The sequence below is a fragment of the Trachemys scripta genome, chromosome 3 (genome assembly GCF_013100865.1).
Source record: "Trachemys scripta elegans isolate TJP31775 chromosome 3, CAS_Tse_1.0, whole genome shotgun sequence".
NCBI classification, from domain to species: Eukaryota; Metazoa; Chordata; order Testudines; family Emydidae; genus Trachemys; species Trachemys scripta.
Window position 1 is genome coordinate 82,342,479 of NC_048300.1, and position 14,824 is coordinate 82,357,302.

Here is a 14,824-nt window from a genome sequence, read left to right on the forward strand (position 1 = left end):
CAGTGATAGCATAAACTGCAGGTTCAAAATCATGTCTCTGGAATACATCCCCACCTGGGATGGGTCATTCAGTCCTTTGTGTAGAGCTTCCATTTGTAGCAAAGTCCCTCCAGAGGTAAGAAGCAGGATTGAAGACCAAATGGAGATCAGGCATCAGCCTTGTATAGTCTTTTCCAGGTGTAAGAACACCTCTTTGTTCTTACTGTGGAAAATTACAGCAAAATGGAGTCTGGAGTCAAATGGGCCAGTCCCTGCATACTTTGCTGAGTTGCAAGGCATGTTTGCCTTCTCTCAATGGATCAATTGTATAGCTGATGGTCTTTAATGGGCCATCAAGCAGGCTAGGCAAAGCTAACACCAACTTGTCTGGGATGTTTCCCTGAAGCATAGCATAAGTTTGAAATACAGACAGTATAGAGTCAATATTCCTAACTTCAACTACAAAATTGATACATACATATAGACAGCATAATTATAACCAGCAAACCATAACCTTGTCTTAGACACCTCATTTGACCCCCTTTATATAAAATTTGGTGCCACTACAGGACTTTGGTTGTAACCATGTTCTATATGGTCCCAGATTATGTCAATAACATCACACCAGGTGTGGAGAAAGAAAACTTCACCAGAAAAGTCTTAGTAAAACAAATCTTTTGCATTTCCTGATTTAAAAAAAAAAAATAGGCAAAATTTGTAATACTGGACTTAAGACTTTTTTTTTAATTCCCTTTCTTATCCATGTTGGCTTTTGATGGTCACAAGTTGGCCAGGGTTGTTATTTATAGTGCTTTTGTTAATTTGTTTTTCAAGTGAATTTCATCACCTCCCATGCTTGGCGGAAGCAAACAATATATTATGTTGGCTTTTGTTTTCTGTTGCAAAAGGTAAAAAGAAAAAACTGTGAACATGGAGCTTTGTATCCTAGAAGTGGTGTTTATTTTGCTGTGCATCTTGATAGTCAACTGGAATCAGCAGATTCAGACTCTTTGCAGCAGTATGTCCAGGGGAACAAGGAGTTGCATTAACTACAGCAATGTGCTTTCTAGGATTACATTTTCCAGTGTTGCTCTGAATTTTGTTTGTATTAGTCTATTTTAAAATTTATAATTAATAAATTAAACCAATATTTAATGTTCTGTTTTATGTGCTGTGCACACGGGACTGCATCAAAGCAGCTCTCCTTTAAACTGTATTTTTTTTTTTTTAGAATAAAACAATGCTGTGAATCATCACAAGGTGAATGAATTGGCTCAAATTTGTGTCCTTGTTCATGTGTATGTTTATATAATAACACACACATGGCCCTGATGCTCTGGTCTGGCCAAGCTCTGCTTGGGACAGGACTGGGCATATAGGTTTTATGTCACCTTTATGGTCCCCTTATTAGAAGTCAGAGCAGCCCCAAACACCCAGCTCTTAACAGCCTCAAGGGGCTAGTCCATCAGCTGGGGATCACTGGGAATGCCTCCTAGAATAGGCATATGGGGGGGGGGGGCACAGAGTCACTACAGCAGCTGTACGCCAACCAGGGATTCTGTGTACAGATGGGAAATATGAGGGGACTGATCTACTGGGTGTCGACCTGCTTGAGCAGACTCAAGAAGGGGGCCCCCTGCGTGTAAATGTATTGTGTATGAAGAGACCGAGTACATATTGTGTACAGTTTGCCTCCTCTAAGACTTCCTGTTGATCTTGCAGTGCTGGAACTGTCCTCTCTATTCAGACTAAATTGAAACAGCAAAGCTATTAAAATCCCATCCCTTTTGACATTTGGTTTTTTATTCTTTCTGTACCTTTTTTTCAATCCTAACACTGCAGTGGGCTCACTCTACTGCTTTATATGAGCCCTAACTTGGGTACTGCTTAGGGATATGATTCTGATCTCAAATACATGAAGACAACTCTCTAACTCACAAATTATCCCCAGACTGCATGTGCACAGAATGTGCCAAGTATGAAAGAATAAATATTAGCTTGCACTAATTATTTTGCTTCATAAGCTTAGAAATCATGTTTAATGATGTTTGCCTATTAGGGTTTTGCTGTCAGTGCATCGAAAAATACACAAATCCCATTTTATCCAGACTAATACAGTCAGTGTTGAAGTGATAGTATAGAGGAGCTTTCTCATCAATATTATAAGTCTTTAAGTAGTCTCAGGTAAAGTGGCAGTTCCCACTATCACTAATAGAGCTGCTTTTCCTTTACAGACTCCTAACTACAGAGCGGTATAGCTTGGCAGTAAGCACTTGCTCTTTCTATGAGCAAATTTAGCATACAAAGGCTTAGCTTAATTTTTTTTAACCCTAATGGAGATTTATTAATAGGCAGGTAAAAACCTATTATTTTAGTGGGTTTAGATGTTTTTTCACTCCTATAAATCTAAAGTTACTCTGATTTACAAAATACTTGATCACAATGGTCCCTTCTGGCCTGGGAATCTATACCATGCTCCAGGCTGTTAGTCTGCATGGTGACCTAATGCCTTTGCATATTTAAGAATAGACTTTTCAGAAATGGAGAGAGGTAAATAGTGGTGTCCCCCAGGGGTCTGTACTGGGCCCAGTCCTATTTAACATATTCATAAATGATCTGGAACAGGGTGTAAACAGTGAGGTGGCAAAACTTGCAGATGATACAAAACTACTCAAGATAGTGAAGACCCAGGCAGACTGCAAAGAGCTACAAAAGGATCTCTCAAAATTGGGTGACTGGGCAACAAAATGGCAGATGAAATTCAATATTCATAAATGCACATTGGAAAACATAATTCCAACTATACATATAAAATGGTCTAAATTAGCTGTTACCACTCAAGAAAGAGATCTTGGAATCATTGTGGATAGTTTTCTGAAGACATCCACTCAATGTAGAGCAGCAGTCAAAAAAGTGAACAGAATGTTGGGAATCATTAAGAAAGGGACAGATAAGACAGAAAATATCATATTGCCTCTATATAAATTCATGGTACGACCACATCTTGAATACTGGCAGCAGATGTGGTCACCCCATCTCAAAAAAGATGTATTGACTTCGAAAAATGATTAGGGGTATGGAACAGCTGCCGTATGAGGAGAGTATGATAAGACTAAGACTTTTCAGCTTGGAAAAGAGACTAAGGGGGGATATGACAGAGGTCTATAAAATCATGACTGGTGTGGAGAAAGTAAATAAGCAAGGGTTATTTACTCCTTTTCATAACACAAGAACCAGGAGCCACCAAATGAAATTAATAGGCAACAGGTTTAAAAACAAACAAAATATTTTTCACACAGTGCACAGTCAACCTGTGAAACTCCTTGCCAGAGGATGTTGTGAAGGCCAGACTGTAACAGGGTTCAAAAAAGTACGAGGTAAATTCATGGAGGATAGGTCCATCAATTAGCTACTAGCCTCTGTTTGCCAAAAGCTGGGAATGGGCAACAGGGGATGAATCACTTGACAATTACATGTTCTGTTCATTCCCTCTGGAGTACCTGGCATTGGCCACTCTCGGAAGATAGGATACTGGGCTAGATGGACCTTTAGTATGGCCGTTATATTCTTAAATGCCTGAACCATACAAGTATACAAAGAAATTACAGTGCTATATATATATATATATATATATATATATATACACACACACACACACACAGTAAAATGTACCTATTACAGGGCCAGTCTGTTACAGTGCTGAGCAACTTGAGCTGTCATTCAGCTCAACACTTCCCTGGAGTCTCTTGACACCTTGCAAGTTTTGACCCAGTCTAGAAAACTACTGCTTTACAACTGGTTACAAATACATTTTTAAAAGCAAGTTAAGCTAACATAAGGGGCCAAATTTACAAAACCTGGCCTCTTTGTCTACATGCAACTTGCCCATCCAGTCACCTACATAAATATTTTTTTGCGCACACACAACTCATTTGCAAACCCAGCAGAACCTTGATTTTACAAACATCAACCTTACGAATGACCAGCTGTACAAACCATTTTTCCTGATGGGGGAAAAAAAAGTCACATCACATGGACTGATTTTGGAAGAAATTAAACCTTGTGCTTTGGCACTTAAGCCAATCTCAGAGATCAGGATGAGACCCTTGTGGGGGGCAGATCATCCCCCATCTGTCTACTGTACAGTTCTTACACCTTGAAACATCTGGTACTGGCCACTGTCAGAGACAGAATACTGGACTAGATGGAGCTTGGGTCTGATCCAGTGTCATAATTCGTATGTTCCTATGATTTAGGGTATTCCAGGGACTAGATCAGTCCCTAGCTAAACCCAGCCACCAATTCCAGGTGTCACAAAGGGGCACAGAGGGCTCCTATGCTCCCCTTTTCCCCTTCTGAGTAAGGCAAAACTGAGATACAGCTCAGAAAGACACAAAAATTCTATATTTTTTGTGCAGAAGCAATTTGTGTATGCAAGGTTGTGTGCACAAAAATGGAGAGCAGGTTGAGGCCTCTTTGAAAATGTGACCCTGAAGTTCTTACAACTCACACTAGCAAGGAGGTGCACAGTTACAGGTAACAGCCAAGAAAAAAAACTGGGCTTCTGCACATTTTACCTAAGGTGTAAAGGGGGCATGAACAATGTGTTGTTTTTAAATCAGACTATTTTACAGGAGAAATTCAGGTCTTATTTACTCTGATTCTGTGAAAGACTTGGGATTCCTGGAGTTCTGGGAGGATTAAGACAGAGACCATGGAAGTGAATCCTTTTTAACTTAGAGAAGTGATTTTTATTCAGACTGTTTAGAACTTTGTTTTAAGGCCTATGTAACTTAAATGGTTGGAAGAAAAGTTCTCTTGTTAAAAGTTCACATCCCACTCCTTTTTAAGAAAGGACAGAGATCTTCCCAGTCACATGTTTGGGTCATAAAAGATAGACAACCAGTGCAGCTGAGAAGACAAGTTTTGATACCTGTTAGGTAAAAAAGCAATCCTAAAAATTCTTCTTCAAAAGTTCAGGTCACCTTTATAAAACAAAGAAGAAAAAATGCAAGCCTCCAATATTTTTTCTTTTGAGGTTATCTTTAACATTCTAATCCTTCTATAACATGCCCCAGTATGTCTACAAGAATCTTATCAGATCTACAAGAATTGTGAAAATGGGTTGTTAAACATGCAAAAAAAAAAAAAAAATCAAGTAAAATTATTGTTAAGGCTTTTGTTGTGTTCTTAAGTAAGATTTCTAACAACTTTAAAGTACGGTTTTTTTGGTATGTCAAATTAAGACTATTATATAGTAGTCAGTAATACATGGAGCCAAATTTTCAGCCAGGTTGTGAAATTATGTTAAGTTTTTTGAACACAAAAGCTGCATCTTTATGTGCAAATGATAACTCATGCAAATCCAAGTAGCTAACTACCTAATTGATTATTTGTGTAAAAACAGGCAAGCACATGTAAATATTTTATCATCTAAAACATCTTCAGTGTTCTGTTTTCAGTTACACAACCAATTATTTGTATCTAGTTATCTTATTAGTCCCATAAAATGCATGGTTAGAGGTTCAATTTGTTCCCCATTATGTGTCCTAAATACGTGTGATGTCCATTATTTTCTGTAATGTCATAGAAAGCTGAAAAGGCAAAAAGAGGATACCATGTCCCTTTTGTTAAAGATGAATTTTGAAACCAGAGAAAAAAAGTATTGTAAAAGGTGTGAAATGAGAAATAAAATCAGTTGCTAAAGGCTAGCTTTTGATTATAACTCAGGGCCAAATCCTGCCACCCTTAGTTCCCACAGTACCTTACTCTGCCAGCAGCTCTTATGAAATCAATGGGACAACTCACACTGCATCACAATGGCAGAATTGGGCCCTTAGGAAATAATGTGGGTGAGGGGTTTTCTTGGTTAATATTTGATAAATTAGTCTAGCACTTTATTTGCAGGCTCCATACCCATGTTTCCAAATGCTTTTTAAGTTTTCTGTTTGAAATGAGCAGCCAGTGCAGATTTATTATGCTTACCAGAATTTCTGAATATTTGTATATACATGATTTTATGAAGTGTAGTATTTTTATAGCACTATGATACTTTGAATTTCCTGTATTGTTACATACAACTGTTTGTAGATAAGTTTCCTGCCCCCTTCTTTCTGTGCACTGTACCAGTGCTGCTGTGAGTGCTGTTACTACCACTGCTGGCCTCAGCAGTGACACTATTGATTTAATAGTATTGTGAAACTGTCTGAACTACACTTCAAAGCAGCTGTGATTGTGCTGAAGGGCTGGCTGCATGCCGGGGGACGCTGGCAGGAGAAAATGTTCAGCTGTATTGTGACAGGGCAAGGGTTTACTGACAGGTTCCTGAGGAGAAACCTCAGTACTGACCTTCATCTGTACTCTGCAATTTTGGCTTGTCATGCCCATTCTTTCTTTATAAAGAAATAGATTTAAAAAGACCCTATTTTGTTTTGCATGTCTGATTCCTTGTCAGTAACTAAGCACTTGGTCATGTTTGGATGTGTACATAGGGTCCTGATAAAACCATACAATACTCTTCTCAAACAATAGCTGGAGATGTTAACCCTTTGTCGCCTCAGTCCTTAAACCTGCAATTTGACCTGCTGTTCGCTACCTGGGAGGGGACAACTGAGCCTTTAATCACTCAGCCTGTCATCCTCACACCAGACAAGCTTGGGACTTCGCTTCTGTTCAAAGCAAAGCTTCCACAGAGTTGTACCTTTAATGAGCGTCCCCTCAAATCTTCTGCATATGGATGCTATGAGTTTCCTTAGTAACTGGTATGCAGCCTGCATAACATCTGTTCTCTGCCCATTAGCCTTATTAGTGACCACAAAACAAAATCAATCTCTCCCAGGCCTGCACCAGAGATTCAGTTCTGCTCTTCTGGAAATAGTGAACCTGATTCTCCCCTCAGTTACACCAGTCTTATACCAGTACTTCCACTGATTTTGAAGGAATTGCACTGGTGTAACAGAGTAGAGAATCAGGCCCACGCTCTATGCAGGAGCAGATTGGGGTCTCCAACATTAAGTAAACACGATTCTGGTCCAGGGGAGCTTAAGCCTTTGATTTCAAATACACTCATCCTTAGTATTATGCACTGAATATATTCAATCTTCATGCCTCTTCTTCCTCCACCCCCTCCACCAATTGCTGTGCTGGCTACCTCTCCACTTCTGTCCTCTCTCTTACCCCTTTCCCCAAAGATACAGATTCCCTCCAACCTCCTTAGGCCCCACATCTGTCCCCAGAACAATTCTACTTCCTTCACACTGGGCTCTGGTCTCATGCACCAGATCAGCCTCCTCTTAGCCATCTTCTCTTCCCACTGCCCTCTCCATGCTGCTTTCTATGAACTACCAATGCAACCCACAGGCCCCTTCATGGACCAGGCCCAAGGGTAGACTGAATAAAACCAGCAACAATGGAAAGTGAGTCATGTTGGGAATGCAGGTTGGAGGAAGGAAAGGCAGAACCTACTGCATGCTTTGTGTGAGATTATGGGTACGTCTATACTTACCTCCGGGTCCGACGGTAAGCAATCGATCTTCTGGGATCGATTTATCACGTCTTGTCTAGACACGATAAATCAATCCCGGATTGATCCTGGAAGTGCTCGCCGTTGACGCCGGTACTCCTGCTCGGCGAGAGGAGTACGCGGAGTTGACGGGGGAGCCTGCCTGCCGCGCGTGGACCCGCGGTAAGTGCAAACTAAGATAGTTCGACTTCAGCTACGTGAATAACGTAGCTGAAGTTGCATATCTTAGTTCGAAGTGGGGAGTTAGTGTGGACCAGCCCTTTGTAATGAAACAACATTTTACAGCACAAGATATAGAAGGACAGAGACTGGATAGTGGGCACCCTGCTGGTCATATGGGCAACTCAATCAGGCACTTACTTTGCTAAAAGTGATAATGTACAGTGCTTTCTATTTATTTTGGTCCATTTTTTGTATAGAAAGTGTAAGCCACAAAAAGTATTGGAGTTTTGGGGCAAGAGAACTACATCTGTTTCATTCAGCTGACCACTTTGTAAGAGACGTATGTACCCCACAGCCTGAAGACCCCCTCTTACTACTCTGCATGGCAGAATACCCAGGTGCATGAAATCTGATCTGAGAAGTAAAGTGTAGGGAAGTGTCACCCATGCAGCCACAGGTTGCAAAGGAAAAAAACTCCTATTTTTTCCCCTGGTATTATATACCATTAGTGTAAAAATGATCATTATCAGCTCATTTGCACTACATTTGTGCATTTGAATAACCCACAAAAAATTAAATGATAGAATATTTACTGGCCAATCTGAATGTACTAGACTGGCCAGTAAAGACAGCTAGGTCACTCGATTACAGACCTAAAAGTCACAATATAACAACAACAAAACTTCAGAAACAGACTCCAATGAGAGACTGCTAAATTGGAATTAATTTGCAAACTGGACACCATTAAATTAGGCTTGAATAAAGATTGGGAGTGGATGGCTCATTACACAAAGTAAAACTATTTTCCCATGCTTATTTTTCCCCTACTGTTACTCACACCTTCTTGTCAACTGTTGGAAATGGGCCATCCTGATTATCACTACAAAAGGTTTTTTTTCTCCTGCTGCTAATAGCTCACCTTAACTGATCACTCTCGTTATAGTGTGTATGGCAACACCCATTTTTGCATGTTCTCGGTGTGTGTGTGTATAGATATATATATTCCTACTGTATTTTCCACTGCATGCATCCTATGAAGTGGGTTTTAGCCCACGAAAGCTTATGCTCAAATAAATTTGTTAGTCTCTAAGATGCCACAAGTACTCCTCATTCTTTTTGCTGATACAGACTAACACAGCTACCACTCTGAAACCTGTCAAACATTAATTACACTGAAATCTTGAATATCAAGAACTAGAAATATGCTGTAATTCAACAGCCTCCACTCCACTAGTGTGACAATAGTGCCAGATTTTTTTTTTAAATTGCTGATAGAATAGATTTAATCAACCACTCATTTCAGGTATCTGTCTGGACAAGTTTAACAGTACCACCCACTGAAATCTGAACAGAGTTGGTGTATGGGGCAATACTGTGCTTCATATTGGAGTTCATATACTATACACATGGAGGGGGGAGGAGGAAGAACCTGTCAGGAAACTAACAATGGGCTTCACTTGTATTTGTACTGAGCAGGAATAAAAGCAGAATATGAAGCTGAAATATGTCCTTCTGACCCAGCCAGAAAAAAAACTATATGTGAGCAAGAGCATGGAACATTTCTGTTGAGATAGAGATCCAGATTGTTTTGTTGCTAGTGTTACATGCACAGACCACCAGGCGGCTACTTTAAACTAGAGCATTAGATCTTTTGTCAAGATCACACACCTTTCACAAGCTTCACAGCTGGAGACTCTTCCAAGAGCCACAAACTCTTTTGACCACATTCTGCTCATCATAGCCTATCCTTTTCACCTCTTCAATCCAGTTCCAAACCTTAAAGGGACAGCATCTAGAAAAATATAGTCCTGACTCCATCCAATTCTTAAACCAAAAACACAAAAAAGTTAATTTACACTGACATACACTGCATATAATTAAGGCTATGATTTAGTCATGGAATCTGACTTCCAGCGACCTCCGTGACTTCAGCCTGTAGCTGTTGGGAGCTGTGGGGTACCTTGGTCCATGCGGGTGGCAGGGGAAATCCCTGCAGCCCCTGGCCGCTGCCCAGCTGCAGGTGGTGTAGGGACCTGCTGATCCCCATTTTGTCACAAATATTTTTAGTAAAAGTCAGGACAGGTCACGGCTTCTGTGAATTTTTCTTCATTGCTCACGACCTGTCCATGACTTTTACTAAAAATATCCATGACAAAATCTTAGTCTTATATATAATTTATAAATGCTACAATCATGTCCTCTTAGATTCTAATCTCAGCTACTGTGCTTAACTCCACTGAAATGCAATCAGCAGCCAAGAACAGAATTTGAAGAAAGAGAGATATACTTCCTTACCTACTGCTTTTGACCCTCACTCCCATACCTGTTTTTTCATTTGTTGTCCCCTGGAATTTCATGATGCCTGTGTCCAGTGGCTCCTCCCCTTAGGCTACGGCAGGGGCCTTTAAATGTGGGCAGGCTTGTGCCCACCCACTCCCAGAGCCTCAACAGATACAGAAATCTACCTCTAGATTAGGTAGAAGGCATGTTGGTAGGACTGCATGGAGAAGACTGCACTGCCTCTGGCCACGTGGTAGTATTTAAATAAAAGACCATCTTCCCAGGGCTCTCAATTTGGAACTTTTTACTAGTACTTTATTCCCTTAAAAACTAATCATAGGGTGAAATCTTGGCCCACACAACGTGAACAGGAGTTTTGTCATTGCCAGCAAAATCTGAAAGAAAGTATTTTACATTTATGTAACCATACATCATCCAGAAACAGACATCCAGGGCCTTAATTCAGTGTCATCATTAAATGTTAATCAACACATTTAAATAGTATTACTTGATTAACATTGGAGGGGACAACTGTGCAGTGAAGAGTTGCCTTTGTTTTTCCAGATTGTTTTAAGAAAAGATCAGGGATAAATACCACCTGAGCACCACAGCACAATGTTATAATTGAGATTATCCAAAACCAGTTAGCAGAGGGTGAATGCACTGGGCATACGAGAGACACATTTTTGATGGCCCATCTCTAAAGTATCAGATGAAAGATCCCATGCAGCCACAAAACTGGAAAAAATAGACAACCATTATAAAAAGGTACTTGCATTCTCTGGTCTTACTGAACCTTTGATCTCCCCAGAAGCCTTGTCAGTGAAAGAGGTGAAACTGAACTGCTGTTCAGAGTTTCTACAGTTTTAGTTCTTTGCATTCTTTTACATTGTTTGTGCTGTACTGAAATACTTGTGGCTGTATTAATGCTGTCCCATAACAAAATTCAAGACTAGAACCAAAATAAATAATATTAGTGATGCACTAATCATATGAAGCACTAGAGTGATAGTCAAAAATGAATAAAAGAAAAGTTTCCAGTATAAACTGATGAGGAAGGCCTACTCCTTGAACAAGCTGTCTAATTAAACTGTTTAAAGACAACTCCCACCTGTTTATGCTCTCTGTATGTGTGTATATATATCTCCTCATTATATGTTCCATTCTATATGCATCCGAAGAAGTGGGCTGTAGTCCACGAAAGCTTATGCTCTAATAAATTTGTTAGTCTCTAAGGTGCCACAAGTACTCCTGTTTAAAAACAGAGTGAACCAAGTTTATCCCTCGTGCAGCTCCACTGACTTCATGAATTAGGGGGGCAAAATGATATTTTAATTAGCAGCTGACCTTTTTCCATGCCAAATTCTTCTTGTACCTTTCTTGAGTAAAGGATTTCAGAAACAAGAGGCAACACGATTTTTTCATAAGTGATCGGATGGGTTGGAAAACAGGCTAAAAATTATTTTTTTTTTGTAGTTTTATTTAGAAGTCAAGAGCTAAATCAGTCTGATTTAAATTCAGGGGTAAAGGTCCCAATGATTTTGATGGGATTAGGATAGTATAATATAAAAAAATATTCTAATTAGGTACACCATTCTCTTCTCACTTGAACCAGTGAAAATCAGGAGTAATTCCACTGAAGTCAATTGAGTTATACTTGTGTAATTACAAAATTGAGTAATGTCTGAACTTCCAAAAGTACTGAACATCTGAAGCGCTCATTGACCCAGATGAGATTTGTAGGTTCTCTGCACCTTTGAAAATTGGGCCATAAGCCTTAAACACACAGACACTCTTGGGATGGAAATGTGAGGCCAAAAGAAGAGTGGGGTATGGCTGTGATATTACATCATGTCAGCACAGCTGTTGTTTGTTATACCAATAAGACACTTGTATAATTAAGTATTAAAGTACCAATCTCATTTTCAACATTTCTGGAGAAAGTAAACAGAAGTATTTCTTGTTAATCCTTGAGAAATGAGACATTGGCACTGCCACCTGATATCAGGGTTTGGAATAACCAGTTACTAAGCACAAGACAGACACATACTTCCTTAGAATGCTATGTTTCAAACTCTTGGGGGGTGGAGAGAGAGAAATAGAAGAGTGATGTTGTAGAGTGTGGAGCTGAATGACACCCAGACAGCTGGGAGTATTCAGCTGCAAGGTTTTGATTTTAATCATGAGAGAGAGAGAGGGACAAGCTGTGAATTTCAAATTTAGCACACAGGTCAAAGTCCAACCTCTGCTTCTTTCTAATAAATACATATAAATCTGTGACTGTATTTTTGTAAAAGTTGTCAAGGACACCCAGAGTACTGGGTGGGCACTTTTTTGGTTACACTTCCTCTAAGTCTAAAATAGACACACTATGTTGTTTCCCAAATGACCTTGCAGAGAGTCTACCAGCCCTGCTTGTAATTCAGCACCTGGCACTTCCACTTTGATCCCAGTAACTACAGGGAGGACTTTGGCACGTTCACTACAAGTTAATCTAGTGATCTTACACTTTGTTTATCCACTATATTTGATTTGTTATCTTTTTGCCCTTGTTAGAAAATTAGGCCAAAGGTAATATAGTTAAATCTATCTGGGTATGCATCAACTGATTTCATCAAAGTGAACCTCTGACTTCCTCTAAAAAGTCAAAAGGGTCCCAACTACCTTGTTGGCACAAGTCCTCAGATCATCAAGCCAAAGATCAGCCCTAATATAACCATGTTTAACTCCACTGAGGCTAGCATAGTTATGTCTGCCCCAATTCCCTCACCTTAAGGTGTTCTTTGAGCTGAGGTCAGAGTCCTCTACGGTATCCAGGATCACCCCTCCTGAACATGGCTTCTTCTTGGAATCATGGAGTCTCTTTTTCTCTCTTCTCCTTTTGAAACCAGTTTCTTTCTTCATGGTCAGCAGTTAAATAGGACTCTTTTGCTACGAAAGCATGCCCCTCTATTCCACTCCCCTGCACACGAGTGTCTTGTGTCTCTAAGTCCCTTCCCACCAGCTCTCACCAAGTCTCTAAAGGTAATTCTACAATGGGGGGGGGAGGGGGGCAAGGAGCCACACACACTGTGGCAGAGAGTCTCAGGGTATGTCACACAGAGAAGGAAAAACCCACAGCTAACCCCATGCTAGCCAACTTGGGCTCAGGCTGCAGGGGCATTTCATTGCTTCCAGCCTTGAGCTGGAACTCAGGCTCTAGGACCCCACAAGATGGGAGGGTCCCACAGCTCAGGCTCCAGCCCAAGCCCAGATGTCTACATAGCAATGAAACAACCTAATGGCCCAAGCCCCATAAACCCAAATTGGCTGGCACAGGCCAACCACAGGTTTTTCTAAACTATACAGACATTACCTTCAAAGCCCAGATGTAAAGAGCTCCACTCACCACAGATTAGCCTCCTTGTGGCTAGGTCTGGGAAGGAGCATTTGCCCAATATGGCACCCCATTGTTGGCTGCTCATAATGCAGTTCTTCTGGGTCTTCAGAACTAGAAGTACTACCTCTTTAACTCAGTCCCACAACCAGGTCACTATACAGTCCCCTCCCCCGACTCCTTCCAGGTCATCAAAGTCCCACCAGACAAGCTCTACCTCTGGGGCTCAAACCACTTCCCAGTAGCTAATAGGGGAGCCCAAGCCCAAGCCTACCTTTAACTCCAGGTTCTAGTCCAGGAACCTTATGACTAGGAATCCTGGTCTGCTCAGTGTCTGTTGCCCTGGACTCCTTCCTACCCTACCTCTCTATCTCTGGCTTTACCTCTAGAGCTTCTTCTACTCCCTACAACTACTTCACTCCTCTGAGCCTCTTGCCTATCCCACAGTAGGTCCTAGGGCTTACTGTCCTCCATATTTCCTCCTTGTTTTTGGCTAGTTCCCTTTCCCTGCCACTTCTCCCTACTTGCACTTGCTAGTTTTATAATCCTAATCCATTTTCTCCTCTAGCTGGGCTTCATCTACAGTTAGGCTTTATCAGGCCCTGGCTCCAAATATAGGAGATTAATAGACCCCTTCTGGCCCACATTAACTAGCTCAGGGCTTGTGTGGGGTGAATATCCCATTGCCTAAGGTCAGTAGTTCTCAAACTTTTGTACTGGTGACCCCTTTCACATAGCAAACCTCTGAGTGTGACCCCCCCCTTATAAATTAAAAACACTTGTTTATATATTTAACACCATTATAAATGCTGTATGCAAAGCAGGGTTTAGGCTGACAGCTTGTGCCCCTCCCCCATGTAATAACCTCATGACCCCAAGCAGGGTCCCACCCCCCCAGTTTGAGAACTCCTAGCCTAGGTCAACTGACTTAGGCTCTAACTACAAGGCTAAAAATAGCAGTATAGATGTTCCTGCTTAGGCTGGAACTCAGGCTCTGCGACCCACTCCCCTGACTAACGTCCTCTCTTTTAGATTTTGTGTCCCCCCCCCAGTATGGGGAGGCACCAGTTGTCTAACCATTAGGATACACTCACTTCACATTTTCTGCCTTGTCTCCACAACCAGGAGGGCTAGAAAGTTACATGTTTTAGCGAAAGCTGGGAGTTTTGTTTTTTAAAATCGAACTATCCCAAAACTTAGGACAAAATCAAGAGAGTTCATATTACTGCTTTTCCTCTGCTGTGCTGTAAATTGCTGCTAGCAGGTGGTGTGGCTAAAGGTAACCAGTCTTCACAATTTTCCACCATCAAAATAATGAGCAACGGCTGTTATCTATGCAAAGGATTATGACTTCTCAGGCAGGATCAAGCATGAAGAGGAGTACGCTGGCAGGCAGCCTTTATCGCGGGCGTGTCTGTAGGCGGGAGCTCGCTCTCCTTCGCGCAGCCACAGCCCCGCTTATAGCAGCAGCCGCCTCCCGTGCCCTTGACACAGCAACTCAAGAG